The sequence below is a fragment of the Haliotis rubra genome, unplaced genomic scaffold (genome assembly GCF_003918875.1).
Source record: "Haliotis rubra isolate DU_JTF1 unplaced genomic scaffold, ASM391887v1 Scf597, whole genome shotgun sequence".
In the NCBI taxonomy this organism is placed as follows: domain Eukaryota; kingdom Metazoa; phylum Mollusca; class Gastropoda; order Lepetellida; family Haliotidae; genus Haliotis; species Haliotis rubra.
In genome coordinates this window covers 249,621-256,008 of record NW_025767298.1, presented here as the reverse complement: position 1 = coordinate 256,008, position 6,388 = coordinate 249,621, and the positions used below count along the sequence as shown (strand labels likewise).

At 38.7% G+C, this 6,388-nt stretch overlaps 1 long non-coding RNA gene across 1 annotated transcript; it reads right to left on the bottom strand.

Moving 5' to 3' along the window:
* Positions 1-309: 309 nt before the first annotated feature.
* Positions 310-5,663, bottom strand: LOC124255196. The gene is made up of 3 exons (XR_006892638.1): positions 4,724-5,663; positions 3,152-4,567; positions 310-2,924 (listed from the first exon to the last, which is right to left on the bottom strand). It is a non-coding gene; the product is annotated as an uncharacterized LOC124255196 (long non-coding RNA).
* Between the last annotated feature and the right edge of the window lie 725 nt (positions 5,664-6,388).

Here is a 6,388-nt window from a genome sequence, read left to right as displayed (position 1 = left end):
ATGCTGGGATGACAGCTGTGTTTGCCCGGTTTCCCAGCTGATGAAAACTTTCTTGTTCAGCTGTCGAAATCAAATTTCCCTAAGCCACCATGTTGGTTTGAGATCGAATTGACTTCAGTCAGCAATTGGTGTGATTGTAAGTGGCTGAAAGTTAGCACCCCAGGTTCAGCAGGGTCGCAGGAGTTGTCTGCCCTTGTCACCATGGTAGCATGCATATTGGAGCCATTTTGATCAACTTATCCTCAATGTATCCCCATCTTATATAACATTTCAAGACAATGGGAACCAGAAACAAGACTAAGACTCAGGTGAAAAGATCACATTTATTGTCAAGGCAGATTCAGATCACAGGAACATGAAAATTGTGGTTTCCATGGAAACAAAGCAACAGTTGAGAAAACCCTGTACACACTATGATACAAACATTGCCTAACACTCGTCTCAAGTGCAACACAACAGGCAAATACTCCATTAAAAACCAACATCTGTCACATATGAAAAGAGTTTAGTTAATCAGTGAGTGAACAAATTGGCAGAGCAAAACCATGAGCAGCTTCCCCATCAGCCCGCCTTGAGATTCAAACTCAGACCACTTGTGCTGCAAGCAAACACTGCACCGCTGAATGTGTTGATCGAGTCAACAATAGTACAAATACACCCAGCACTATAATGGTTACGGGACCAACAAACAAATCAGTGGTCGACGTTATGAGCATTGATTACAATATTTGATAAAAAGAAAATATCGATATAATTTATTTTAAGCAAACTCAGTGGGATCATGTTCGCAGTTTGCTGCAATAGGATTTGAATACGGGAGCACCTAAATACCCTACTCTTTAACAAAAGGGAAATGACCTCTTGACCTTCAGGGTAACTTCATGCTAACACTGCAAAGACAATCAATCTATCCACAAAGCAACCTCAGCACTAAGTCCATCTTAACTCCCGATCGCCTTAGTACTAAAATCGCTTTGTTGAACATTTCCTGGTCATAGCTGTCAGGCCCTCATGAACATCTAATCGAAATACTTCCGATTTAAACTGCCGCTGAGTAAAAGCATGAAATGCAAAGGATAACCAAAAGTCTTGAAATCCTTCCAGGAATTACCAATTCCCCTAACTTCATTTAACAAATGATCCTGTGAGTAAAACGACAAGTAAAAATCAGTTATCAGTTCTTGTACAGGTGAGTGAGTGAGTTAATATTTAACGTCACATCGGCAATATTTCAGCCATATAGTGACGATCTTGTACAGGTGATACATGACACTCAGTAATAATTGAATTCTTCGCAGAATTGCATGCCATGATGTAAAAACGTTAACAAGAACTTGCATAGAAAGGAGCATTTCAAGAATCTACTCCACAAAGCGACTTTTAAAACCTTGTGTTATAGTGTAAATTTCCGTTACCATGGTTACAGACAACCTAACTTAATGTTATCGAGGTTACACCAAGTTTACCTTGTACCATGGCACATAAATTTGCATTTACATGACGATTAACAATGAAACTTAAATGTCACCATGGTAACACAACTCTTAACGATACAGCTGATGGCTGGCATGAACATGTGTTACCATGGTTACAGAGGACTTAACTTAGTGTTACCATGGTCAGCCAAGGTCTTACCTCTTGCTGCCATGTTTTCAGTTGATGTTACTTCATGTCACCATGGTAACTGAAGTCAGAATGTAGTGATTATTTTGTGGAGCAGGTTCCCAAAACTCTTGATAGACCAGAGATTAAAAAAGCAGTGATTGTATTCTGACAATGATAAAACTGTGTGAAGCACTCAGAAACCTCTCTCCCAACATCAATATACAACAACTCGCTCAACAGATGGGTAACAGCACACACGACAAAATATGGCATCTTAAAAAGTCATGGGCCAGGCAGACAATGGACTCTTCCGTCTGATGAACAGCCAAGACAAAATATAGCATCTTAAAATTCTTGGGCCAGGCAAACAATGGACTCTTCAAGCTGATGAACAGACAAGACAAAATATAGATCATATAAAAGTCATGGGTAAGGCAGACAATGGACTCTTCCATCCATCCCAGCCACATGGTGGCTCCAGTTGGAATGAACCGGACACAGTGTCTATACAGTTACTTGATTGTAAACAAGTAGAAAAATATTTTTTTTAATATCATATAGAAGCTGTATTATCCAGGAAGACAGAGTTAACCCGTTAATTTAAACTTCATTATTTTATAATTTTGTAAAGTTTTGTTGGGCGAGTGAATATGGTTTCACTGTGCATTCAGCACTATTCCAGCAATACCACAGTCACAAATCGGCTTTACATTGTACCCATGTGGAGAAGTGAACCCAGGTTGTTGGCGTGACAGGTGAACACTTTGACCACTTAACTACTCCACCACCCGTGAATGTTGGTACCGACGCTTTCTACCTAGATATAGCTTATTGAAGGAAGTTGACAGTTTAAATCCATGGGTCAACTATGTATACCTTATGAAAATATTGAAAAATATCCGCAGAGTAAATCTCTTCTCAATGGGAAACTCAATATTAAACAGCGTTTCTATGGCGATGTGTTCATGGGTTACCTGTATGTCCTGAATATTATCAATGACTGGCCAGATCCTATTTAGTGAGTTTAGTTTACGCCCATTTCAGCAATATTTCTGCAATATCACAGCAGGGGACACCAGACAAGGCCTTCACACATTGTAACCATGACAACAATCAAACCCAGTTCCTTGGCATGACAAACAAACGCTTTAACCACCAGGCTACCCCACTGTCCCAGAACCATAATGGCTGCTGTACATATTACGTCATTTATATCATGTCAAGTTTTATCTGGAAGGAAGCCCCAAGGTGATGCAGATCTTTGACATTTACCACTATTTTTAAACCCATGGCTACACTGCAGACAAACCAGGCCAGACCTCAACTCAACCAAACATCATGGGATTCTGGCACGCAAAAGTGATAACTCTTCAGGACTGTGGAGCATTAGATGACATGGAACCCTTGCCCTCAAAACCCGCCCCACCCCCAGCCAGACCTTAACTCAAACCAAACATCATTAGATGACATCAAAGGGACACAACTCTGCCCTCATTAGATGACATGGAACCCTTGCCCTCAAAACCCGCCCCACCCCCAGCCAGACCTTAACTCAAACCAAACATCATAGGATTCTGTCACATCAAAGGGACACAACTCTGAAGAACTGTAGAGCATTAGATGACATGGAACCCTTGCCCCCAAAACCCGCCCCCATCCCAAGCGAGACAGGTACTACACAATGCACTGGGGTCACAATAAATAACACTTGTATAATAAATCATGGAACGAGTGGAAATGCTGTGAGAGTATGAATGTACATACTCGGTGTTACAGAATATTGGTCATCATCGTCACCCCTTCAGTTTCACCAACACAATGAGTGAGTGAGTGAGTTTGGTTTTACGCCGCTTTTAGTAATACCAGCAATATCACAGCGGGGGACACCAGAAATGGGCTTCACACATTGTACCCATGTGGGGAATCGAACCCGGGTCTTCGGCGTGACGAGCGAACGCTTTAACCACTAGGCCACCCCACCAACACAATGAAGATTCAGAAGCAAAAGGATCCAAGATCATGCTATTTATCGTAGTGTGATTCTAGACCTCATAACACAAAGTCTAGAATCCTGAACGGTGATCATACATTTTTCAGCAGGGCAAGATGTAATTAATAATAAGATATTGACCGTCATCTAAACTCAAATTAAATTGAATTAAATTAATAAATTTGAATATTTTCTAAATTTAACTACACATTCTGCCAAGCTATTTTTGTGTACTTACATTAATGTGAAACAAAACCGTTTGTTTATAATATATTTACTAAAATATTTGACAAATTGTTTTCTGCACTTGTTGAATGTCCTAAAAAATGTGTTTTCAAAAAGAAATAGCTTCACCAAAAACTAAACACTTGTAAATCTTTTCATAACAATCCAAATATTACATTGCCAATTCCTAAGTATCTTGTGTACACAGAACAGTGATCATTCTGCATGGCTACAGTTAACATGGTATAATTATAATAATTTATATTTACGAATAAATGAGAATGATCTCGGTTTCTTTTGCCAGTTTATGTGCAGGTGATAAAATCACACATTCATCATGATACATGCAGGTTGTAATAAAATTGGAGCTCTCCCACTAAGTGATCTTAGCGCTAAGACACTAAGAGATTTAGGATAGTTGTAGGACTACTACATTTATAACTTCCAGGACTTAATATGAACTTCAGACAGTCACAGTGCTAAGATGATATTAACTCCTGTACCTGACTAAGAGTGATTTACCAGAGATGATCATAACTCCCATTCTTAACACAGACTTAAGACTGTCACAGTGCTAAGATGATATTAACTCCCATATCTTAAAAGGGTCACATCAGTAAGATGATCGTAACTCCCATACCTTAACACAGATTTAACAAGAGTTGTATCACTAAGGTGACAGTAACTCCCATACCTTAACACATGCACACAAGAGTAGTAACACTAAAATGGTCAGAACTCCCATACCTTAACTGACTGACTACTGAGTTTGGTTTTCCCACACTTTTAACACATTCCACAATATCACAAGAGTACACCAGTAACACTACGGTGATCATGTGGGACTCCACACTTTAATCACAGACACAAGGCTAACCACTAGGGTCCCCACCGCTCCCATACCTTAACAAGGTAGTACTACTAAGATGAGCGTAACTCCCACACCTTCACACAGACTTAACAAGAGTCGTATCACTAAGATGACCAGAACTCCCATACTTTAACACATACACACAAGAGTAGTAACACTAATATGGTCGTAACTCCCATACCTTAACAAGAGTAGTACTACTAATATTAGCGTAACTCCCACACCTTAACGCAGACACACAAGAATAATAGCACTAAGATGGTCATAACTCCCATAATTGAACAAGAGTAGTATCACTTAGATGATCGTAACTTCCATACCTTACACAGACATACAAGAGTAGTAACACTAAGATGATAGTCACTCCTATACCTCTACAAGAGTCATATCACGAAGATGAACATATCTCCCCTACCTTAACAAAAGTTGTATCACTAACATGATTATAACTCCCATACCTTAACACAGACATACGAATGTCATATCACTAAGATGGTCATAACACCCATACCATAACACGAGTTGTATCACTGACATGATCGTAACTCCAAAACTTCAAAAAATGTTGTATGACTAAGAAGATTTAACACCCACACCATAGCAAGTATCACTAAAAGATGATCGTAACTCCCATACCTTAACAAGTATCGCTTAAATATGATCGTAACTCCCATACCTTAACAAGTATCACTTAAAGATGATCGTAACTCCCATACCTTAACAAGTATCACTTAAAGATGATCTTAACTCCCATACTTTAACAAGTATCACTTAAAGATGACCGTAACTCCCATACCTTAACAAGTATCACTTAGAGATGATCGTATCTCCCACACCTTAACAAGTATCACGTAAAGATGATTGTAACTCCCATACCTTAACACGTATCACTTAAAGATGATCTTAACTCCCATACCATAACAAGTATCACTTAAAGATGATCTTAACTCCCATACCTTAACAAGTATCACTTAAAGATGATTGTAACTCCCATACCTTAACACGTATCACGTAAAGATGATTGTAACTCCCATACCTTAACAAGTATCACTTAAAGATGATCTTAACTCCCATACCTTAACAAGTATCACTTAAAGATGATCGTAACTCCCATACTTTAACACAGACTTAAGACAGTCACATACTAGTAACTAAGTCTCATACCTTAATTAACATTAAGATGATCGTAACTCCCAAACCTAAACAGAGACTTGCATAGTGCTAAGATCACTTTGTGGGACAGAGTCCTGGCTATGTCAGTCCGATCTATTCAGTAAATATGACCCTGAAGTAACTGGAATCACCTGTACACACTGCCATTTATCAACGGATAAAGTAACAGAAATGCTGAATGATAAACACTGGGGATAAATCGTACCTGTGAGTACTGGCATCATGTAATGAACATTTATTTAACAGATGTATTTATAGATTCATATCTCTCAAGAAGCATCTTAAAGGCACTAGCTAATTTGCATTAAAAATACTTCCTTAACGACTAACAGCACAAGTAATATCTCTGAAAGGCTTTTTCTTGTTTGTGTTTTTTTCACATTTTTACCAAAAATTCAGTTTAGTGGAAAAATAATATTTAAAAAAAGACATGTCAAGAAATGGCAAGAGAGAATATGTTTTCACATATGTCTCAGCAATATTCCCAAACCATCATGACAGGCACACTTCAGCAGGCTCAACAC